This window comes from Euprymna scolopes, chromosome 5 (assembly GCF_053919585.1).
Source record: "Euprymna scolopes isolate OS-2025 chromosome 5, ASM5391958v1, whole genome shotgun sequence".
NCBI lineage: Eukaryota > Metazoa > Mollusca > Cephalopoda > Sepiida > Sepiolidae > Euprymna > Euprymna scolopes.
This window is the reverse complement of record NC_136486.1, coordinates 104,157,298-104,183,896: the sequence shown is the minus strand read 5'-3', so window position 1 is coordinate 104,183,896 and position 26,599 is coordinate 104,157,298. Positions and strand designations below refer to the sequence as shown.

Genomic DNA, 26,599 nt, shown 5'->3' with positions numbered 1-26,599 from the left:
ACACACACACACACACACACACACACACATATATATATATATATATATATATATATATATATATATATATATATATATTAGCGGTTCAGCCCAGCTTTGTTCAGGCCCTATGTATTGTTCTTTACTTTATGTGAAATATATATATATTAAAAATTTTGACTTATGTCCAGGTAACCTACATCTAAAATTTCAAGTGTTTAGACCCAAAATTGGTGGAGGAGTTTGGCAGAGTTTTCAAAGATGAACTCGTTGAACTTTGACAGGCAAATTTCTGTCCGAAAACCGATTAAAAAATTTTCCCAAATCTCGAGTCTGTAGACTAAAAATTGACAGAGTAATTTGGTAGGAAAATGCACACACACACACACACACACACCATTTCACTTTTATAGATATATAGATATTATTAATTTTAAACTACCAGCGAAACTATTATAAAATCATCCTCCACAAATGCATTTTGTTTACGTTTTCGAAAGTGTATGAACATATTACCTGGGTTTTTACAATAATACGAAAATAAAAAAATAAAGTAAAATAAACAATTCTATAATTAAATATTTAGAGGCTTTAAAAGAATCGGAATCGGAAATCGCATCCGAATTAAGAGTCTAGAAAAGACTCGGTAATTGTATCGGAATCGAGAAAACTATTAGAATCGTTCCACCACTATCACCCACTGAACCTTCATTTCCGTATCTGGCGTAACGAATGGGTTACGTGCGTTGCCGGGCTTTTTTTTATAGAACAGTTTCGTTACGGAAGACCTACATAAACTTTTATTGATTATGATAACGATACAAATCAATCGCGCTTATTTAGAACAAAATAAATATAGATATAGTCAGTGGTGCGATTGATTCAGCACATTTTGTTTGTTTAGATCCGTCTGTCGCTCAGTGAGTCGTTTTTTTTTTCTCCACACCAAAACAAACAGAATATTGGACATTGTTGAGATGTTTCGTTCTTTGTTGACTAAAACATATTTCTGGCCCTGTGCAGTTCTAGGAGGCCCGCTTTCCACCAGACTTTACATACTTTATTTGAGAAGAGGTTGCTTTATTGCTAATCGGCTAAGCCCCCCCCCTCCGATCGGGAACTGCCGAAGCTTTTTTTTTTTTTACAGGCCAGAGTGCTCTTTCCAACCCTTGTCATTCCACCGAGTAAGTCGACCGTCGGGTTACTCTTTAGTTTCGAGTAACATATGCCTCTCTAAATACGTAACAATAGCCGAAGCCAATGCTCCAAATGATGCCAGCCTAGACGAAGGAAGAAGAGAATTGAATACCAAGGTATTATGTACAGTATGAAAAGAAACTGGAACCTTGGAAGATTTCATTCATTCTAGTAATCATAAAACCACCAAGTTTGTGGAAAAGAACTTGGTCAGTGCAAAAGTGTTTGCCGATTTAAAATTTCATGAAAAAAACTGTGATTTTGAAAATCTTAATTCATAACAATAACGAACTTTGCTCCCTGTAAGTTGATTCCATTTGTCAATGAGCTTATAAATGCCTCGCTTATAAAATTCTTTAGATTTTGATGTGAAATATGAATCTAACTCATGTTTTAATATCCTATCCTAATGTTAACCTAAGACCAAAATGATTTTGTAATCTTCGAAAAACTGGTTTTGTAATATTTGAAAAACTGGTTTTGTAATCTTCGAAATAAGTGATAATCCGAGGGAACTGGGCTAAGAGAATATGAAGAATGGGGGCAAGATTACTCAATCAATTTTCCCTAAATATTTTATTAGTAGTGCTGTGTAAGGACGAGCATTATCATGGTGGAAGATGACTCACTTTTCTGTTGACTAAAGAAGGTCGTTTTCGGGTCAACATGGGTGATAATATTGTATAAAAATATGAATTGGTGCTTTAATAATCTGAACGAAAAATTCCTAAATTAATTATCGTGATATGTTTGAGTAATAACAATATGCATGAAATGGTTTATAATGCCTCTTCTACAAACCGGCAAAAACTTTCGCACCGGCGTGATATCTTATGAATATATTCGTCAAGAGAGGTCTAAACAATTGCACTTAAACAGGAACTTAGAATCCTAACACGATCTCTCGGTTAGAATTTCTGTAATAGCGAGTGAATGTCTGGCATCTGGTAGGATGATTCATCACTAGCAAAAAAACAAACAAAAAAAACGAAAAGAAAACTGATCAAATGGACGCATCTTATTTGTCATTGTACTCACTAAACTCTAGAACAAAATTCTAGAATTAAATGGTCATTGTATTTACTAAATTCTGCAATTAAAAATTGAAAAAAAATCGATTGTTATAGCACCCAATAATTTCTAAAACTTAATTCTGAAATTTTCTCCTTTTCTCCTCCTTGAAACTTCTCTCTCACAGACGGGACGTTGGTAGCCCGTCTCTGTTGGATCGTTATTTACATGGCAAATGCTCGACTAAGCTTCAATGTATGCTCCCTGCAAAACATTCACAATAAGCACTTGTCTCCTTACAGCCATTATCAGCAATTCCCCCCACACCTTTTGTCTCTACCTTAATCTAAACCCAAATTCCATAAGCAAAGTTTCATTCCTAGAACTGCCCGCCTGTCAAACTCTGTGCGATATGGCTATTTTCCAGCTGACTGCAACATGGTCGTCTTCAAGTCCAAATCTAAACAAGTTCTTGTTGAGCTGTCCTCTTAAATAATCAAACTCTATTCAATTTTCATCACTACCAATCACTACGTTATTGACCCACTCTCCACCTTACACCCATTAACCTTATCCTCGAGTGGCCTTCATGCCTTAATACGTGGGGACTCACTTGTAGAGAAAATCTTACAAATATTCGTTCTTGCTTATTCTATTACTGTGCCTTATCACCTTGTACTATTTCTACTAATCATAGCGCACATTCCAAATCCGTGCTACTTGCAACACTGAACGTGGAACTAAGACAAAATTATTGGACCATGTTCTTGCAGCGAGTAGCAGTACCAATAGCAATTTTCTTTTCTTTTTTTGTATAGAGGGTGGTAGGCGCAGTAATAGAAAGTTTTGCAGCCACGAAAAACAGGTTGCCTCGATTATTTCTGTTTCTGCTTAATTATCTGATTTATTTACTTAGACTAGTTGTTGCAATGAGTTCATGTTTCGTACATCCCAGCTTGAAGCACCTGTCTCTCTAGTGTGTACACTCTTCGTAAAAAAATGATGGAAAAATATACTCCACCACTGTCCGCATTTACTATTTATCTAGATAAATTATTAAATTATTCATATAACACCATAGAATTCTATCAATAATTTAATTTTTTATGCATGCATTATTATTGATTTTTTGATTTGATTTTAAAATCTTAAAGGAAAAAATTGAAATTATTTTGTCCGGAAGCTAGAAAAAAGACAGGTGCTATACTTTCAGGTGACGAGATGAAGTTACATAGCTTTCTTTATGTATAAATAAATACTCATTTCTCTTTATTATAGAATTTGCCTAGGTGTCTGGCGTTGCCTGGATGTTTGTTTGTAGGTGTGTGTATCGAGCAAAAAAAAAAAAAAAAAAAAAAGTGACGCGAAGGCGGAAAAGAAAGTGGAGGTGTGTGTTAGGGTTGAGCAAAAAAAAAAAAAAAAAATTAAAGAAAAAAAAATGAGGTAGTAGGCAGGCAGGCTCGGACCCATTCCGCGGAGGCGGAAAAAAGTGAATAAAAGAAGAAAAAAAGTTAGCTATTGCGCGCATCGCCAAACCGGAAGTAATGTAGTTTTAAATTAAGGCTAGACAATCGAAAAGAGGCGATGACGTTCGAAAATATCGGCGAAAAAACCCATCCCTCCCTGTAGAAAAGTGCCCTGTTGAGGGTGAAGGAATTAATGTAAAAACATTAATTCCTTCACCCTCACCTTCAGCCAATGTTTCGATATTTGTCGTCCAAGGGGTTGGGCTTCAAAATGATACCGATATCGTGAAAATCCGTCGCCTCTGTCGAAAGATTTTGCAAGACATGCATACATTTAAACAGACAGATTTATGATGATAGAATGAATGATATATATATATATATATATATATATATATATATATATATATATATATATATATATATTAGGTATGCGTAAATATAAGGCGTTATTGTAATATATATATATATATATATATATATATATATATATATATATATTCATAAGAGTAGTAGTTGATGGGCAAAAATCAAAAGCTCACAGTATGAATGCTGGAGTCCTTAGGGTTCCATCCTGGGCCCAACTCTCTTGCTGATCTACATTAATGATCTCCCAAATCACATCCTTACATCATTCGTAGACATTTATGATGATGACACTACTATCTATGGTAGCGCATCTAAAACCGTAAATGACCAAGTTTTCTCCGATTCTCTCTCCTCTGATCTTGACCACGTGGTACAATGGGGAAAGGAGTGTCTGATTACTTTTAATGTATCTAAAACCAAGCTTCTATCTTTACACCATCAACGTTCTGTCCCCATCTGGCACCAACTGAAATAAATTGCTCTTGTCTTGGGGAGGACTCATGTTTTGACAAGCTTCTGGGCTTGACCTTTACTCTTGATCTTAAATGGAATACATACATCAAATCTGTTGCCAATGTCGCTGGAAAAATGGTGGGATCCTTCCATGGATCCAGTAGATATCTCACTGCGGATGCAATTCTCTATCTATATAAGAGCCAGATACGTCCAAGGATGGAGTACTGTTGCCATATCTGGGCAGGGGCTGCTAGAAAGGACTTATCATTCCTTGATAGAGTTCAAAATAGACTTTGTAGCCTCGTGGGAGATATCCTTTTCTCTTCCCTGCAACCTCTATCTCACAGAGGAGATGTTGCGAGGTTGTCTTGCTTTATCGCTATTTTCATGGCAAGTGCTCGACTGAGCTTCAATCTATGCCCCCCTCACCAAACTTTCACGAGAAACACTCAGCTAGCTAAAAACACTATCAATAATTTCCCCCACTCTTTATCTGTGCCTAAACCTAAAGTAGATTCCATGAACAAAGTTTCTTTCTTAGAACTGCGCGCCTGTGGAACTGTCTTCCGTTTTCCTGCTTTCCAGCTGACTACAATTTGATTGTCTTCAAGTCCAACGTAAAAAAATTCTTGATGAGCCGTTCCATATAAGTTAACAAATTTACCGAATTTACATTACTAACGATTACTATATTGTCCAACTGACTACTGCACAATCTTAACCCTTATCCTCGAGTGGTCTCTGGGCCTTGATAAGTTGTTATGCATATATATATATATATATATATATATATATATATATATATATATAAGCATAAACTAAGTCTGTTTATCACTCTTTACACAATGTTAAAATATATATGGCTTGGTGTCGCTAAGTTTTTTTTTTTAATCTGACTACTTATTTTAAAATGAATTGTTTCAAAATCAAATTATGACACTTTTTAAAAAAAATTTCAAAAGTCGGTATTCATTTTTATTGATTTTCAAAGCAAAATCAAGTAATTATTTTAATTTTGGTAAAATTCAAATACTTATAGAATAGAATGATAGAACCAAAAGTGCAAAATAAGGATGAAGCGAGAGTTTCGAGACGAACCCTCCCCTATTTTGTTCTTTATTCCTCACATTTCATGAGAGATGTTTTCAACAACGTCGGGAGAATTGATTCGATGGCATATGAAGATTGGCAACCAAAGCATCTTCGACTTTTATATATTATTTTTATTGTTATTTTTGGAATCCTTTGAGATGAAGTTTCATAATTTGTGCATTCTTTTTTGTGAAATATTATCCCCATCTTCATAGATGTTGTTTCACCATGTTTAATAAGCCAACTCATCCTCTATAAATAAATTATAAAAATAATATAGAATATCATTCGGTACAAACCCGACAATGAAAGATCATATAAGAATACAAAATTCGATTTATAATACCACTAGCGAGGGGTACCCGGCGTTGCCGGTGTTTGGAGGTGTGTGTGGAAACTCCGGGGGGGGGGTTAAAATAAAAAAAAATGTTTTGGTAGGTAAGTATGACGTTCGAACCCGAACCGTTGAGGCAAAGTTGTAAATTAAAGTGTGAAAAAAAATCGTGCGACGTTAACCACTGCACCACAGCGCGATGCTAACGGAAACGCGTTTGAATTTATTTAATTACTTAAATTAGCAGGTGCACGTTTTAAAGACTTAATGAGGTCAACTTTTGACTGCGAGGTAGCGTTTCATTTAGTGCGGGAATGCTTTTCCCCAAGACGTTGCGGGTAGGGGGAAACATTATAGGAAAAGGCCTAACCTACATGCGGCGAGCGAAAACTGTTGGATATTTATCTTCCCGAAGTCGAGCAAATTTAATGGACAGGCGAGATCCGTTATTAACTGTGAGATATTACGATTTACATGTGATATAAAAAGTTTTTAAAAGTTGTGAACCGACTGACCGCTTATCTGAAAAAAAAGCCTTTCTTGGACATACACAAAAAGCGAACATACATTTTCGCTTATATATATATATAGATAAAATCCAATTTTGATCGCCCTATAGGGCCCATGGCGCAGTGATTAGAGGCGTTGAGTCTCTACGGTTCCAGATGAAGATAGCGGTTTCAAGCCTACCTAAGGAGGCCAGAGTATTAGTTGACCAAAACGTGGCGAGGCAACAACAATTAGGGGAGGCACTGATTACTAGGGATACATTTACAAGACTCAGCATTCCTATCATGTCGCGTTTAATCACATGAGGATGGCCAGAGGATGAGCTGACCGAAACGTGGTAAAACAACAACAACAACAACAACAACAACTATGAGAATGAGGATAACAGTTCGCAAAAGAATGAATACACATCTTAGAAAAGTTTTAACATTGACTTGAGTATTAATACTCTTGGAGGGAACGTATGAACCCCTATTTACTTCAAGGCGTAAAAACGTAATCTTCTTCTCTTCTCTATATAAATAAAATGAACTAATTTTTTCCCGTCTGATTTTGACATTAATAGGATTAAAAATCAAGATATTTCATGCAATTATAATATGCACAAACGACAGAACAATATCTGAGGTGTGTTATAGGCTTATTATTTCTCAAATTCCTCGATAATCTTAGATTTCTATACTTTTTCTGCTGAGAAGTCACGGCCAAAATCGGTTAAGATCAATGGAAGTGATAAAATATTTTCTCTCTTATAAATTCCTCCTCCCCCTGCCACCACTTAACACCGTTTGGGGATCGTTCACAAGGAACAGTTGAGAAGAGAACACCGGTTTGGCTTCGTAGTTCTTTCATGTGAAGTTATTTAAAATCACTAAACTAAGCTGCAGTGCTCTGTGGCGTAGTGGTTAGCGTGCTGGACAATTCACATTATATTTTCACGTTCGCGCCGACCTACCGTAGTCGTTTTTTTTGTTTTTTTTCCTAAACAACTGGAATGGACTTTTCTTGATGGCCGAACTGTTAACGTTGCAGATGGTTTCTTTTTTTCACACTTTATTTTCCTACTTTTACTCATGACTCCAGGTTTGATCCTTCCTACTTACCTACCATAACATTTTTTTAAAACTCCCCCCGTCCCGGAAACAAACACTCGGGCAACGCTGGGTACCTCCGCTAGTATACTAATATAGTAATTCGTCTACAGTAAATCGTTTACCAAAAGCATTGTGATTATATTCGTATTATTTGGATTATTCGGATTTCTGTTCTCACCTCGAGTGTTATTCGCACAATCTTTTGGTTGACCTCCGGCCTTCTTCCGGTATACCTTGTCTAACCTAGAAATCTTTATGTCGAACTCACTTATTTGTACAGAACTCTTTATTTAATCCAAGGAGGTAGAATGCTCTCGTTCCGACAGCTATGGCTTGGTAGAAGTCTTAAGTAATTCGCAATGGTATACTTAATATCGTCTGCATTGAGGATTGAACCATCAACTTCAAATAGAGTGTCACTTAAAACTAAACTTTTCTAAATACTTTATCCGTTACGCCATGGGTCCTTGTGATTATATTCGCATAAAAAAAACTTTGACATGAAATAACACGGAGAAACTAAAGTAGACTAAAGCGGGTGAATGGGTGTGTAGGAGGCGGGAAATGTGTGCATGCGCGTTGCATCCATACAAAATTGTGTGGTGTGCGTGTTGGACTATTATCTGTGTGCATGTGCTTCTAGTATTTACTTTAAGCGTTCTGCGATCGTTTATGTATGTGTATGATTGAGAGTATTGGTGCGTGTATAATTTAAGGCACGACTAAAAGGAGCGATATATATATATATATATTTGGAAGAACAGTGGAGAAAAAAAAAAAAAAAATCTCACTGTTCAGGTGGTTTTAAATCAATGAATATCTCCAACTGATGTCTAAGAATCTTTTGTCTACACAGGCTAGGTCGAGAGTTGTTAATAACTAACGCCTCAATGATATTGAGATGATAGTTCGACCTAGCACTGTATAAAACAGAAAACCACCCATCGGAATATTGATCGGCACACCTATTTATACTCAACAGGTGATCGCCGATGGCAGACTCATGAGCCTGGGAGTGCCCGGATGCTCTCGAAACCTGGTGTAGTCGAATATCCCGAGGGATATGTTGGGATATTCTCATTTCTAATCTTTGGGACGTTTTGCCAACGTAGTCAGCTCCACACTGACAAACGAATTTATAAACAACAGAGTTCTTTTGAATGGTTGGCAAAACATCTTTACGAAAAGAAGAGAAAAAGGTTCGAGTTGTGTAAACTACTCTAAGCATAGTAGCTGGAAAACATCGTTGAGTAGCAGAAGAAATCCTTTTAACAATATGAAGGCCATCAGGACCCAACCATGGTAATTTTAGATAAATGGGACAACGTGATGGACCAATATGTTTACCGCTATTAAATGTAGTAATTTTACGTTCAATAGTAGATTTTATTATATTAATGGGATATCCATTATTAAGAAAAATAGTTGTAATTTCACTAAGTTCCGTATCAAGACGGTTTGGTGAACAAATCATAAGCGCACGATGCGTAAGAGCGCTAATGAGGTTTATTTTTCTAGACTGAGGGGCAAAAGAAAACCAATTAAGATAGAGCCCTGTAAATGTAGGTTTTCTATAAACAGAGGTCTCAAACGTAGTACCAACTTTAGAAACACGAACGTCGAGGAATGGGAGAGAGCTACAGTCTTCAACCTCCATAGTAAATTGTAAAGATGGATGCAGGTTGCAAAGAAGACGAAGAAACTGTTCAGCTTCGCTCCGAGAGGGAAAGCATGCAAAAGTATCATCAACGTAGCGTGTGTAGAATGCTGGCTTAATAATTTTGGAAAATAATTCGTTTTCCAAAAATCCAACGAAAATGTTGGCTAACGAAGGACCAAGAGGGCTACCCATTGATATCCCATCAATTTGACGGTACATAATGTTGTTGAAACTAAAGGAGACTGATTTAGTAGCAAGTTCCATTAGTTCAACAAAAATTCGTTCAGGAAATTGTGGAGATTTTAAGGGGCCACGGTATAGATAGTCAGCACAAATACCAATGGTTTCATCCAAAGGTATATTAGTATAAAGACTGTTAATATCAAATATCCTTTGATATTAACAGTCTTTATACTAATATACCTTTGGATGAAACCATTGGTATTTGTGCTGACTATCTATACCGTGGCCCCTTAAAATCTCCACAATTTCCTGAACGAATTTTTGTTGAACTAATGGAACTTGCTACTAAATCAGTCTCCTTTAGTTTCAACAACATTATGTACCGTCAAATTGATGGGATATCAATGGGTAGCCCTCTTGGTCCTTCGTTAGCCAACATTTTCGTTGGATTTTTGGAAAACGAATTATTTTCCAAAATTATTAAGCCAGCATTCTACACACGCTACGTTGATGATACTTTTGCATGCTTTCCCTCTCGGAGCGAAGCTGAACAGTTTCTTCGTCTTCTTTGCAACCTGCATCCATCTTTACAATTTACTATGGAGGTTGAAGACTGTAGCTCTCTCCCATTCCTCGACGTTCGTGTTTCTAAAGTTGGTACTACGTTTGAGACCTCTGTTTATAGAAAACCTACATTTACAGGGCTCTATCTTAATTGGTTTTCTTTTGCCCCTCAGTCTAGAAAAATAAACCTCATTAGCGCTCTTACGCATCGTGCGCTTATGATTTGTTCACCAAACCGTCTTGATACGGAACTTAGTGAAATTACAACTATTTTTCTTAATAATGGATATCCCATTAATATAATAAAATCTACTATTGAACGTAAAATTACTACATTTAATAGCGGTAAACATATTGGTCCATCACGTTGTCCCATTTATCTAAAATTACCATGGTTGGGTCCTGATGGCCTTCATATTGTTAAAAGGATTTCTTCTGCTACTCAACGATGTTTTCCAGCTACTATGCTTAGAGTAGTTTACACAACTCGAACCTTTTTCTCTTCTTTTCGTAAAGATGTTTTGCCAACCATTCAAAAGAACTCTGTTGTTTATAAATTCGTTTGTCAGTGTGGAGCTGACTACGTTGGCAAAACGTCCCAAAGATTAGAAATGAGAATATCCCAACATATCCCTCGGGATATTCGACTACACCAGGTTTCGAGAGCATCCGGGCACTCCCAGGCTCATGAGTCTGCCATCGGCGATCACCTGTTGAGTATAAATAGGTGTGCCGATCAATATTCCGATGGGTGGTTTTCTGTTTTATACAGTGCTAGGTCGAACTATCATCTCAATATCATTGAGGCGTTAGTTATTAACAACTCTCGACCTAGCCTGTGTAGACAAAAGATTCTTAGACATCAGTTGGAGATATTCATTGATTTAAAACCACCTGAACAGTGAGATTTTTTTTTTTTTTTTTTTTTTTTTTTCTCCACTGTTCTTCCAACTGTAACCAAAATTCCCCTCTTCCCTCATTCGTTTTCTTAGTTTTTAATCTATCATTCTGACGTTTCCTCTTAGAGGGTCAGACGATAAGGCCTTAGGGAAAATTTTAATTTCACCTGCCCATTTCTTTGTTTTTTTTGGTATTTAAATTAATTATGTTTCCTCTGAAATTTCTCCTTCCATTCTGCTGTACCAAAGATTTACTTATATATATATATATATATATATATATATATATATATATATATATATATATATATATATATATATATATGCAAAAGTAACCGTCGTTGACTGGGTTCAAAAGCAACCAACACAAAGTGGACTCTGATTTATGAAAGTATGATAGGTTATGAAAAGGAAGGGTTGCAAAGAGATAGCTTCGAATTTGGGGGTATCAAAAACCAAAGCAAAATATGATGAAAGTAAAAATAAAATAGATAAACCCATAATTTATTATACCATACCTGTTCACACTGAATCACTTATCACAATATTATGTGGATCTATATTAAAAAACCTTGTTAAACTTTGTGACATATTTTCATTCTATGGAGGTAAGGTGCGAACGAACACCCCATAATTTTATTATACCATATTTCTTCAAACTGAAACATAATCATCAAAGTATACTTACGCAGATAGATATGAAAAGTCTTTATTAAAGTTTGCGCCTATTTCCATTCTATGGAGACCAGGCGCGAACGCACACCCCACAATTTTATTATACCATCCCTATTTAAGTTAAAACATACTTATCAAAGTATTCTTATGCACATCTATATCAAAAACACTTGTAAACGTTTTTTTTAATTTTTAAATTTTTTATTTCCATACTTTGTGGAACAGGCGCGAACGCAGACCCCACAATTTTTATTAACCACCGTTCTGCCAGATCAAACATACCCATTCCTGTGTAGGAGCCTATTCGTGACCAGACACACACACACACACACACACACATACACACACAGACATTCAGCTTTATATTATAGATATATCTATAAAAGTGAACGTGTCTGTGTGTCTGTCTGTGTGTCTGTCTGTGTGTCTGTGTGTCTGTGTCTGTCTGTCTGTGTACATTTCCCTACGCAATAACTCTGTTGATTTTTAGTTTACAGACTCGAATATGATATACAGGGTACTGAGATTTGGGAACATCTATGTGATCGGTTTTCGGCAAGAAATTTGGCTGTTAAGGGGGTCAAAGTTCAACGATTTGATCTTTGAGAACTCTACCAAACTCCTCCGACGATTTGGGTCTAAACACTTGAAATTTTAGATATAAGTTCCTTGGACATGGATCTAACTGAACAATATGATATGAGCCCAAAACAATAAATATTAAGGGGTCATAATAGGGGTCAAAGTTTAAAAAAATTGACCGTTTTATTCAATTTTTTTAAACTTTGACCCCGATTATGACACCTTAACATTTATTGTTTTGGGCTCAACTCAAGTTATTAAGTTAGATCCATGTCCAAGGAACCTATATCTAACATTTAAAGTGTTTAGACCTAAAGTTGGCGGAGGAGTTTGGTAGAGGTCTCAAAGGCAAACCATTGAACTTTGGCTGCTTAACAGTCAAAATCCTGGCCGAAAACGAATTACAAAGATTTTCCCAAATCTCAGTACCCTGTATATCAAATTTCGCGTCTGTAGACTAAAAATTGACAGTTATTGTGTAGGGAATTGTACACAGACACATAGACACACAAAAAGACCCATAGATACGTTCACTTTTATAGATATATAGATAGACTAGTATTTGAGCCTGGCGTTGCCCGGGTGTTTGGAGGTGTACGTTGAGCAAAAAAAAAAAAAAAAAATGTGGTAGTAGGAAGACAGGCTCGTGTTGCATACTGAGTGGTATTTAAGAAAAGGGGATGACGTATGTATTTGTTGTTTGTGTTAGAGTGTTTATGTTGGTGTGCAGATATATCGCGTATATATAAAGAGAGAGAGACAGTTCTGTATATATAAAGAGACAGGGTACATGTTAATACAGTAGAGTCAACGGTATGTAATACACAATGAGAGAAGATTTGATATATAGATAGATAGACTGATAGAGGAGATAGTTTGACATTTATACGTTTGACAGTTCTGACAATGGGAGTGTTTCTATAACATTGACACATATATTTCTTTACCTATTTTTGAGATGATGATTTTCACAAAGTTCTTATAAATTCACAATGCCTTTCTGCTGAAAAACATAACACGAAGACGCAGATACAAAAAGATGAAGTCGTTTATTTATTCCATTTCGACCGGTCAATGGCTTTGCATCAAGGAATTCAAGTCTTTGCATGATTCTTTCTTCTCCCCTTCGCTTCCAAGGTTCCATGTCAGCTCTGTCTCTGACTCCTCTCTTCACCCCTGACTTACTGACCGACCGACTCACTAATTTACCCTTTGCCAAGCTCCAACTATATTGAAAATTCATGACGTCATTGCATGACCAACACGTGCATATCAGACACGTGGACTGACATGCCTCACGTGTCCACAAAGCCGACTCTCTAACCTAATTTTTGATTAACCCACTTTACAAACATTTTCCATTGTTCGTTTTTAAATTCCTTATTTTACTTTCATTTCTTTAACAGAAACAAAATTACACCATTACATTCCTTTTCCAATAAACAGATATCTAACTATTTTATGTGAAGTAAACAATGGTAATTCTACATTCCATTTTCAATAACATTCCGTATTATTTATTTTAACTTATGATCGGAATTCTCAATTCTAAATCTAGCTTCGCAAGTTCGAATCCTCGGCTATCCTATCTCATATTTACTCACTTACAAGAACAGGCGACTTGTTCTTGTAACACTCGAACCTGTACCGTAAAGTAGGAAAAGAACGGGAGGGAAAAATGATGTCTTTGCTGTTACGACCACCGCCAAATCGGAAGTGACGTCAACGCATTTATATATTGATAACTTAAAATTTTCGACCCAAACAGATTAAAAAGCTTGCCTTATCTCTGAATACCCTAGATGTCAAATTTCAAATGTTTAGACCAGAAATTGTCTGAGTAATTTGGTAGAGGCCGAAGCAGAAAATCTTTTTTTAATTTTGGCCACTCTTCTGACCCGTTAACATTTATTATTTTGGGCTCAAGTCAAGTTATTAAGTTAAATCCATGTCCAAGGAACCTATATCCAAATTTTCAAGTGTTTTGACACAAAATTGTCGGAGGAGTTTGGCAGAGTTCTCAAAGGGCAAATCGTTCAACTTTGATCCCTTAACAGCCAAATTTCTGGTCGAAAGCGGATTGCAAAGATTTTCCCAAATCTCAGTAGCCTGCATACCAAATTTCGAGTCTGTAGACTCAAAATTGACAGAGTTATTGCGTAGGGAAATGTACACAGACACACACAGAGACAGACAGGAGAGAACTTGAATGCCTACTGGGGAGAACTTGAATGCCTACTAGACACTGTCCTAGAGTGTCTAAGGTCTGTCTGTACAGGAGTTTGTTTCAGAATAACCTGGCATGCGGATACTTTTTCCAAAGAAGTAAACCCTGACCAAATATTCAAAATCACATATTATTCGCTGCCTAAATAAGATCTTCTTTCTCTGACTAACCCTCATTAGCTTTTGCGAGAAATAATGCACCTTCTCCAAGTGATGTTATCTCAAGTAATAGCACGAAGCTGGATACTCCACCAGACTAGATAAATTCTTGTCCTGGAATCCAGTAAGACCATGAGATCAACATGAAAGATATACTACAACGTATAAAAATGGTTAATTGGGGAGAGGAAAATTATGTTCTCAATTTCTTTACTAACTTGTTGTTTGAGAGATAAAGAACTTAAATGGTACATTCGAATATCTATTTTTTTTTACATAGGCGTCACCGCTTATCAAGGCCGATAGGCCACTTAAGGATAAGGGTTAAAGAGTGTAGAGTAGTCAAAAGGACAATATAGTAATCGATAGTAATGACAGTTCGGTAAATTTGTTAACTTAAGTGGAACGGCTCATCAGAAACTTGTTCACGTTGGACCTGAAGACAACCATATTATAGACAGCTGGAAAGCAGGAAAACGAAAGACAATTCCACAGGCGTGCAGTTCTAAGAAAGAAGCTTTGATCATGGAATCTATGTTTAGGTTTAGGCACAGATAAAGAGTGGGGAAAATTATTGATAATGTTTTCAGCTAGTCTAGTGTTTCTTGTGAAAGTTTGGCGAGTGGGGACCATAGATTGAAACTCAGTCGAACACTGTCTCTCATATAGACTTCAAGTGTTAGCCTAGGTTGTGGGCCCCTTGATTTCTGGGAACTTCGACTGAAGTAAAATAAAAAAAAAAAACAGACAGACACGTTCACACACACACACACACACACACACACACACACACATATATATATATATATATATATATATATATATATATAATTTATTATAATAATTAAATACCTACAGATACTAGTGTTTCGTCCTTTTGGGAATCTCTAGTGCAGGGTGTCACGATTAACACCAGTCGCAGATACGAACTCGGAAACACAAGCCATCTCTTGCTCGATTAGCAGAGGCCATATCCTATCCAATCGGCTACCGTTAACAGCGCAAAATAACGTTGAAATTAAATATTTATATTTTTTAAAAATGTTTTTACGTCAGTCAGAGTGATCTAATCATTATATGATGATCTCTGCATAAGAGCTAAACTCAGCTGAAAGTGCTCAACGATAAGAAACATTTTGCGTAAAGGGCTGACATAATTATTTACTATGATAATTAAATACCTACAGACACTAGTGTTTCATCCTTTATATGTGTGTGTGTGTGTGTGTGTGTGTGTGTGTGTGTGTGTGTGTGTGTGTGTGTGTGTGCGTGCGTGCGTGTGTGTGGGTGTAGAAAGAGAAGAGGGGAGAGAGTGATGAAGTATGTGTGTGCATATAAATTGCTCTGGTAGAAATGAAAAAAAAAGAGAAAGAAAGAGAACGTATATTCATGTACGTATTTATCTGTTTATAGCGCATTAGTACAAAGACATTGGTAATCAGATGTTTATAAATAGAGTCTCACAGCTCAACTGCTGAACAGCAATACACGCTTATGAATAAGGTTTGTCCATGACTCTCACCTTGTAAGTTACTTGCCTCGAAGCCATCCATCCATACCTACCTACCTGTTATGAAACCACCCGGGGGACGAACATAATCAATGTGGGTGTGGGAATGGGGACTTGTGCTGACGGATTGTAATTATATCCACTTTTATTCCATGCTTTTATTATCACAGGCCGTTTGACTAACAGCCGTTATATTTTGTAGGTTTATACATTTCATAAGCGGTAGTATTTATTTGTTCATGCACAGTTTTCGGCTGTAATTTTTAAAGAAAAATTGATATTTTAAGGGCATAAATTAATTATAGTTCAGTGGTTAAAACTATGAAAAACTTAAAAGTATGTTTTGATATATATCTCTGTGTGTGTGTGTGTGTATTATATTATATTTTAAAAGCAACATATATATATATTTATATATATTGTGCATATATAGTATATACAGTGATGATCATATTTATTGGCACGGTAAAATAAAAGTTAAATTTTGTCTAATAAATTCTAAAAAAGGGATTAAATTAAAGAAAATAACAAAGTATATTATGTATTTTAACTGGCCTTTCCGATGCAGCAATCGGATTTTAGAAAAAATAAATAACAAAGGAACAACAAACATAATTGCAAAAAACCCTTGTTCAAAATTATTGGCACGATTTATTTAATAATCAATTGTATAGCCTTTGGCCTTGATTACCTTCCTCAGTCGCTTTTCATAGTTTACAACCAAGTTGTTGCACTCTTCAGTAGTAATTTTAGCCCACTCTTCCTGACAATAATCCTCCAATTGAATAAGATTCTTAGGCTTCCTTTGCATTACCCTCAATTTTAATGTTCTCCATAAATTTTCAATTGGATTAAGGTCTAGGCTTTGTGATGGCCACTCCAAAACATTAATATGATTGTCCTCAAGCCATTTCTTAGTCAGTTTAGCCGAATGCTTTGGGTCATTATCTTGCATGAACCACCAACGACGACCAAGTGAGAGCTCTTTAGCAGAGTCTTTCAGGTTTTCATCCAATATTTTAACATAATCTTCCTTTTTTATGCTACCTGTGACCTTAACAAGTCGCCCTGGTCCAGAGGCAGCAAAAGATCCCCAAAACATCAAACTGCCTCCACCGTGCTTCACTGTGGGTATGGTGTTCTTAGGCAGGAAAGCTTCGCCAGATTTTCTGTAAATATAAGACACTTTATTATGGCCAAATAACTCTATTTTCGTTTCGTCAGTCCATAGAACACGTTTCCAGAATACAACATCTTTATCAATATGACGTTTTGCAAAGGCTAGCCTTGCTTTCAGGTGCATAGGCTTCAATAAGGGAGTCTTTCTCGGACGACATGCTTTTAAACCAGCTCTCTTCAAAACTCTACCAACTGTATGTCGAGATACATTCACTCCAGAGGTGCTCTGTTCATCAACAATCTCCCCAACAGAGATCCTTGGGTTTTGTTTTACTTGTCGAACAATTTTCCGTTCATCTCTTGGGGAAAGAATCCTTTTTCTCCCTCTACCCTCTAAACTTATAACGTGGCCTTGCGATTTGAACTTGTTTATTATGGCTCTAACAGTGGATTTGGGAAGGTTTAGCTTCTTTGAAATCTTATCATAGCCCTCCCCATTGGTATGGCATGCTACAACAAGCTTCCTGACGTCTTCGCTGTGTTCCTTAGTTTTAACCATGGCGATTGAAAATTATAATTTAGTCACTTATAATAGTTTAAATAAATCGCTATCTAAAAATTATCTGAAAAAAATTATTCACTGAATTAGCGTTAAACAAGCATAATATGGCTATAAAAAAGTTCAGAAAGCACGTAAACCGGAAATTGATTGATATTATACTGATACTAAAAGAAAAACAAAGCCGTGCCAATAATTTTGAACAAGGGTTTTTTGCAATTATGTTTGTTGTTCCTTTGTTATTTATTTTTTCTAAAATCCGATTGCTGCATTGGAAAGGCCAGTTAAAAATACATAATATACTTTGTTATTTTCTTTAATTTAATCCCTTTTTTAGAATTTATTAGACAAAATTTAACTTTTATTTTACCGTGCCAATAAATATGATCATCACTGTATATATAGTGTATATAATATATATATATATCTTCTCTTCTATCTATCTATCTATCTATCTATCTTCTTCTATTCTCTCTCACTCTCCTCTCTCTCTCTCTCTCTCTCTCTCTCTCTCTCTCTATATATATATATATATATATATATATATATATAAAATTAACTCATTTTCCCCTCCAATTTCCAATCATGACATTACATGCAAATGTAATTCGTACAGACTGCAGCACATTATCTGAGGTTTGCTAAAGGCCTATTACCTCTACAGTTCCTCGACAATGGTACATTCCTATATTTTTTCCGGTGAGAGCCCACTGCTAAAATCGCTTTGATTCAATGGAAGTTGCAACATCTTTTCTCTCTATTAGATTCCTCCTTTCCCCTCTCTCCATTTACACCGCAGTGGATGCGTTCACAAGAAACACTACGAGGAAACACACCGGTTTGGAATCGTACAAGGTTACTTATGCCGTTTCTTTTTTTCTTTTTTAATCTTTTTTCCTCTGATTTATGCTTTCTGTTTTTTCTATAATAAAATAGAAAAAAAAAAACGCGAAAACGCGATTACTATTATTGTTCTCTTTTTGCTCTTGTTTTTCGTTACTGTAAGACGCAATCTGCGAGACTAACCGGATTTTACTTCCGGTTTTAACGACTCTAACCGTGAAATCTAACTATGACCTTTATTTATTAGTACTTTCAACTCAACATTTATTTTTACACAAAGATTACAACGTGAATTTACTTGCATTACACTTAAATTAAAATTAATATTAAAACAAATAAATTCATTTAGAATTCGAGAAAACAAAAATATTCATTTAGAATTCGAGTGTGATGTGACTACTGAAACTAAATCAAAACAAACTTCACTGCGGAATTGATATTTGACCTAATTCACTTTTTAGTTATTTCATCACGTTTTTTTTGGGGGGGCGCTTTCACCTCAATGAGTCGACTTCAACCCCCTCTTTCAAACTTTGCGACCGCCGGACCGTTCGTATTGCATCTGGTTCATTTTTTAAATTGTTTTTCTTTTACACAATTTTTAAAAATAGTTTTAACATTGTTTTTATAATAATTAAACAGGGTTATGACCAGTGGCGGCTCGTGCCTGGAGCTGTGGAACTGCAGCACCCCCAATCATTTCTACTCAATATTATCGATACACGGTAAAAATAATACGTTTATTTTTTCCTTTCTATGTGATAATATATCATATTAATAATAATAATAATAATAATAATAATAATAATAATATATATATATATATATATATATATATATATATATATATATATATATATATATATATATATATATATATATATATATAAAATCCTGAAGCTTAATGTCGATAACTGTCCCCATATTCATATAAGTATAAAAGTAAAACTTTGCTTGGAGCTGCCAAATTCACAGTTACACATTCTTAGCGAAGTTCGCTTATACGCATGCGCGCTTCAGACGGCGAATGAAAGCTAAATTGGAACTGTCGTTTTAGCAGTTCCAAACGCTCGTGAAAACCGGTGTTTGCGTGTTTTCGCTTATATTATTATTTTTTTAAAAGGCTTGTTTACAAATGTTTTGTTTTTATTATTATTATTATTAAAAAGTGTAAAGTGTTCTTGTAAATAAATATCCACCTTAAAAAAAATTCTCACACTTTTAAATGCGATTTAAGCGGACAAAAATATACAATATGGGACACTTTTTTTTTTTTAATTAAAAGTATTCGAGCTTTTTACCCGTAAAGCTACCAACGTAACTAATGTTATTTTTTCAAGTAAATTTCAAAGATTTTGTTTTTATGAAAAAATAAATTATTAAAAAATTGTAAATAAAATGTATTTAAAAAAATGTTTTTCATTTGTTTGCCTGCGGAAAAGCCCATAAAATTGATTGAATCTGTAAAGTTTTAAAGAAATATATTTGTATATTTTTTTATTACTCTGTAAAGTGTACACAATTTAAAATAGTATTTTTTTATTAAAATGTTTTTGCGTATTATCCGTTTTTCGACGGCTTATAATGGCAAAGTTAAAAAAATATTTGTATTAAAAAAAGACAATTTTAATGGCAAGCTTATTTTGTTATACGCCTATTTTTAATTAACAACAAGCTTTTTATAAATAAAAACGTTTTTAAATAGTAAAACTATTTTCGTTGATAAAAATCTATTATCTAAAAGCTATAAAAGTACCATTCAACTCAGTTAGAACTTCCGGTTCAGTTGAATCGCAAAAAGAGAATCACGTAAACATTGTATTCCTTCTACCCTAATTAATATTCTACTAATAGACTGCCTAGTACTTACCTTTCCCAACACAATTGATATAAACGAATTTAACCATGGCCTCCTTGCATCCCCAAGAAATAACTTCTGTGACGGTAAATGAACTTCAACAGATTGAGTTTTCACAGCTGCCTCTCCATGATAAAGTTGAAATTAAGAAAAGAGGCCATTCAACGCCTTATATTCAAATATCTCAGCCAGGCATTAGCAACAACAAAGTATATATTCGTAGCTTTAATTCTGACTGGTACCAACGGAAAAGTTGGCTTTGCGGCTGTGAACTAAAAAAGGCATTGTTCTGCTTTCCTTGTTTGTTGTTTGGGGGTGATGTAACGTGGACAAAAGATGGTTTCAGAACTATTAGCAAAATGAAAGATAGAACTGAAAAGCATGACAAGTCAAAGAAGCTCGTTGACAATGTAGTTTCCCTATCGATTTTGGGGACCGTAAATATTAAAGAAAAACTTAGTGAGGCCTACAGACTTTCAATCAATCATCATAACATGAATGTTAAGAAGAACCGTTAAATTTTATCTAAAATAATAGATTGTATTTTCTTTTGTGGGAACTTTGAAACTCCCTTACGAGGACATGATGAAAAAGATGATTCAGTAAATCCAGGTGTATTTAGAGGATTAATAAATTTTGCATCTTAATTAGATCCAGATTTAAAGAATCACTTAGAAACCAGTAGTGTCTTCAAAGGTGTTTCCAAGACCATTCAGAATGACATACTTGACTGTCTTTTACAAATATACCGTGATGAAATAAGGGCAGAAATTAGCAAAGCTTCCTTTGTAGCTGTCATGGCTGACGATACAACAGATGTGTCTGAACTTATACAAATGATCATTGTTTTACGGTACGTCTTGGATGAAAAAATACTTGAACGCTTTTGGGGATTCTTTATTCCAGAAAACCAAACCGCTGATGGAATATCAAAATATATTCTACAACAATTGGATATAATCCTTCAAGGGAATCGCCAAAAACTGATAGCTCAGACATTTGATGGTGCAAATGTCATGAAAGGCAAAAAAGATGGTGTTCAGGCGAAAATAAAAGCAGTTTATAGTAATGCACATTTCACTCACTGTTATGAGCATCAAATTAATTTAATAATGAGGAATGCAGCAAGCATTACACGAAATGCTAGAATATTTATCTCTAACATTTTGGCTATTCCTACTTTCTTTTCTAGATCACCACAGCGTCTGTCCATTCTCAAGAAGCATCTGGATGTAAGCATTCCACGTCCATCTGCCACAAGGTGGAACTTTAACATACGGACCATAAATAGAGTTCATGAAAATGTTCAAGCATTAAAAAAATGTCTCACTGAAATTCATCCAACATCATATGTAGATGAAACCGTTGCAGAAGCGACAGGAATTCTGAAATATTTGAACGATGAAAATTTCATATTTTGGTTAGAGCTATTTCATCAAATTATGTCTCATGTTGAAATTATTTATAATCAAATGCAATCTCGGGAAATTAGCATATATAAAGTCAATGAATACATAGCAAATTTCAAAACTGCTATTTTAGAGATAAGAAACTCCAAATACTGTGAAAATCCTTCACAAACACCCAAGGCCGAAACTAAAGAACTGTGTGACTATATATCTGTTGATATAACATTTTTCCTTTCTTTCTTCTATAATCATAATGTATTAGCGTCGGTTTTAAAACGATATTTTTTTTAAATATGAAATTCTGAGTCTTAAACGCTCGTCTAGCGTTTCTTCTATGTTCGTTCATTTTGCATTAGTTCCAGATTTTTCTTTGTCGCCAAAGAGATTATACCGATTTTCCACAGTATATTATTACTGTTTTCGGTGTATCGAAACCAATGGTACGACCTTGAAATATGTATATATAGTGTCATAATATATATTGTATCTTCAGCTCTCACATCTACGATTGAGCACTTTATTGGATTTTTTTCATCACCCCTGGACACGCTATATATATATTAAGAGATGCGGAAGTGATCAGCATATCATTTTCATATAAATAAAGAAATTCTAAATACATATATACATTATGTATATAACTATTAATGTTTTAAAAATGTAGTTTTTAACCGTTGTCTAAATTGTTTTCTTGAATTATTATTTTTGATAGATATGGAGAGATGTGAAAGAAAGCTTTTCTTTGTTTGATTAAATTGAAAGAATAGATTTGAGCGGATTCAATTAAACGACGAACTGATTTGTTATTTATTGATTTTAATATAATTAAGAATGGCTTTCCAAATAACAACGTTATTATTTTAGCACTATAACATAAGTGCATAAGTACCTTATTGTCGACTGTATTGCATTTCTTTCCATTTAATTCACCAATTCGTGTGTAAGATTAAACTTGCTATAACTTATTTAACTAATACATATATATTAAATATATTTAATTAATACATATATATTAAATGAAGCGAACATTGCGGAAACAATTTATTTTATTAGAAAAGATTTTCAGAAACAATTCATTGATAGAAGGTGATATCAGATTTAAATGATGAAAGCCCTTATATAGAATGTTATTTTAGAGGCGGCGAACTTTAAATTGACAACTCCATTTTCTTTTATTTGGCAAATATCGGTTATTTTGAGTTCAGCTTGGTTTGGCAATTCATTATCAAGAAACTAACACCCAAGAGTTTAGAAATTGTGCGAATGGTACAATTAATTTACAGAAACATTTGATGAATAATTCCACGAAATGTACATGTCATCTGACCACCTTATTCGTGCGATTTAACCCCATTAGATTATTGTCTTTTGTGATATTTAAAATAACATAAATCACACACAATAGACCACTTGGAAGACTACATTCAATGCGTTATGTCCGAAATACAGTCTAATTTAATACGTATAGTTTGTGAAAATTGGAACTATATGCTACACTATATACGCACGAGCCACGGGGCCATATGTTCGAATTTCTATTTAAATTATAAATACCAAAAATGATTTTTATAAATATGTTATGTATTTGTATAATGAAAATATATTTTCTGAGATTAATTTTAATTTAAAGTTTACAAAAACACCCTTTATTTCTTTTTACTTTTGAAAAAGCGTGACTGTAAGAAGAGCAGTAAGCGAGGAAAAATAAATAAATTATTATCAATCGTTAAACCATTGAACATGTACAATTCAATTGTTTAGCCATTAAACATGTAGCATTCAATTCTTTAACCATTAAACATGTAACATTCAATCGTTTAACCATTGAACATGTAACATTCAATCGTTTAACCATTGAACGTGTAACATTCAATCGTTTAACCATTGAACATGTAACATTCAATCGTTTAACCATTGAACAGGTAACATTCAATCGTTTAACCATTAAACTGTACATTAGGTGAAATGTCATGCTTAAATTTGTGCTGTAACCTTACAGACAAAACAAATACAATGGTATAGTTAACAAAAAGTGCATTAGCAAAAGTATGTTACAGAATTACACGTCATGATTCTAGGGACCATAACTAATACGCTTCGCAGTTATTTATTTCCCACTACAGAAAACAATGAAATTACGTTAGGTGAGGAGAGTCGAGCTTGCGCTCCTAAAGAAGGAGCACTATGCTCTTTTTAAAACGTAAGACTTGAATTATGTCAACTGGCACTCGAATACCACAGGATTTTTTTTTCATGCAAAATAAAGAATAAGCTGATTGAACTAAATGGTACCGATATGTGGCAATCGATCTACGAAGAATCAAGAGGAGCATGTACGCTGGAGCGATATTTGTCACAGTTCCTTACATTTCTCACAACAAATATCGGATGTTCTCATATTTTTAGACGTTGACAGTTATTGTACCCTTGCAAGTCGGTAACTAGCAAAACAAACACAATCGTTTAATTAAGAAAAAAGGTATTAGCAAAAGTATGTTACAAAAAGTACACGTCATGATTCTGGAGGCCATAACTGCCACGAATCGTTACGCAATAACGTGTTAGATTGGGATATATTTATAGTCTCTGTGTAAGTCCATTATTCCATGAATAGGTATATCAGCTTATCCCATAACACTAGGAACAAAACAAATTTTCTTTTCAGTTGTAAAACAGGGGATTTATTCCAGTGCGTTTCAAACAAGCAGGTTCCAGAGATTGGGGCTTAGCTGAGAACCTTCATTGAAATGACGATAAAGTAAGACTAGCAAGGTCTCTTCTGTGTGTTATATTATGACCTGGGCAACGTCGGATGTCCCGGAGAGAGAGTTGACTGACCGATATTTGAACTGGTGACAATGTTATGGAAATGACAAAGTGTTTTGATAACGGAAGAATGTTTTAAAATAGGACTGGAATTTCATGTAGAAATAATTAAGCCAGAAATATGTAAATGTAATATGTTTGGACCGATGTTTAATAAAATAGGATTGGAATGTTTGGTTTTAATAAACAAAGATACGTGACGATAAAGTAAAACTAGTAAGGTCTCTCTTCTGTGGACAATATGCTGTGGAGTTTTGGACCATAACTGCAACGAATTGTTACCCAATAACCTGTTAGAAGTAACTATATCTATAGTCTCTGGGTAAGTCCATTATTCCTAAAATAGGTATGCAGTAGAACCACAGGATACGATAACTCCGAGATACGTTTCCCCCAGGTTACGATTTGGAATACGATGTTTTCCGGCCCTTGGTTGCAGTATTTGCCCCGCCTTGCGGTGTTATCTATATCTATGCTATTAATAAAATTCTAAATTTTTATTCATTTATGTGTGTGTATAAATTCTAAATGTTTATTTATTTTTTATGTGTGTGCATATATTTATTTGTGTGTGTGTATGTATATATACACCAATAAAACTTTCGAACAGACGCACCGAATTGAAAAATTATTTTTTTCCCTGTAAGGTGTGAGTTCCTAGATTGTCTTTATCTATATACTAGCGGGGGTACCCGGCGATGCCCGGGTGTTTCGAGGTGTGGTTTTGGGTAAACCAAAACAAAAGAATAAGCAAAGTGTTCTTGCCCGGGTATTTCTGTGGGGTCGGGGTTTTCGAGGTGTGCTTTTGGGTAAATCAAAACAAAAGACGTTGCCCGGGTGTTTGTATCGAGGGGAGGGGGAGTTAAAAAAAGTTTTGGTAGGTAATTAGGAAGGATTGAACCCGAAGCCTTGAGGCGAGTTGGAAAATAAAGTGTGAAAAAAAAAAAACATGCGACGCTAACCACTGGGCCATCAAGAAGTAGTAGCGGAAACATGTTTAAATTTATTTAAGTATTAAGAATTGGCAGGTGCCCGTACTTGACGACTTAATGAGGTCAACTTTGACTGCAGGGCAGTATTTTATTTACTGCAGGGCAGTTTTGTTTTGTTTTATTATATGAAAAAGCCGAATCCAGACACGGCGATCGAAAAATGTTGAATATTTAGCTTTTCAAAGCCATGGCAAATTAAATACACACGCGACCCCCGTTGTTATCTCGTAGATATTATCATTTAGACGTGATATAAAAAGTTTTAAGAAGGAGCGACCCAACGAGAAGGCCGAAGAAAAACCCCTTTTGTGGACATACACTAAAACGCACGCACACACACACACACACACACACACACACACACACACACACACACACACACACACACGCACAAACATTTTCGCTTTTATATATATAGATGGTTCGTAACGAACAACGCCGAGATACACAAAAAGCCCGAAATATGGGTTTGAGGGCTGTTTCGTGTCGAAAAAGTCATTGTCAAAAAGGTTACCAACGTATTTAGCACTGTCTATATACAGTTGTGGTAACATCTTTCGGCCTATAGACAGGACTTGTGGCGCAATGGATTATGCGTCTGACTACGAATCAGAAGATTCCAGGTTCGAATCCTGGCAAATTCGTAATAATTTTAACCATTATTTTATCCGTTTACTCATTATCCTTACGCTTAGTTAGGGTATTTTTGTTTTTTTCAGTAATTTTGTTTTGTGCATATGGGAATTTCCCATACTCCGAGTTCACAGGGTAAGTGTTGATGGTAAGGCGATATTGAGTGTACTTGATGTTGAGTGTACTTGATTTCGTGTTTGACCCGGCGTTGTGTATGCCGACACGGCGCGGACGCTAGTTTATAATGTTATTTGATTACATACATGCGTATTATATACTGTACTGTATTTTGTTACTAATTTTTAATATGTACTGTATAAAATTTTGCTTAGGCCCCGCCATAGGACGGTTTCGCCTTACGATCTCAACCCTGGAACAGATTAATGCCGTATCC

General features: G+C 35.0%; 1 protein-coding gene and 1 non-coding gene across 4 annotated transcripts in view; both read left to right on the top strand.

Moving 5' to 3' along the window:
- LOC145276941 (S phase cyclin A-associated protein in the endoplasmic reticulum-like) overlaps positions 1–26,599 on the top strand; it is a 559,542-nt gene that overhangs the window by 23,061 nt on the left and 509,882 nt on the right. The window lies entirely within an intron of this gene.
- Positions 26,144–26,216, top strand: Trnar-acg (transfer RNA arginine (anticodon ACG)). The gene has a single exon. It is a non-coding gene; the product is annotated as a tRNA-Arg (tRNA).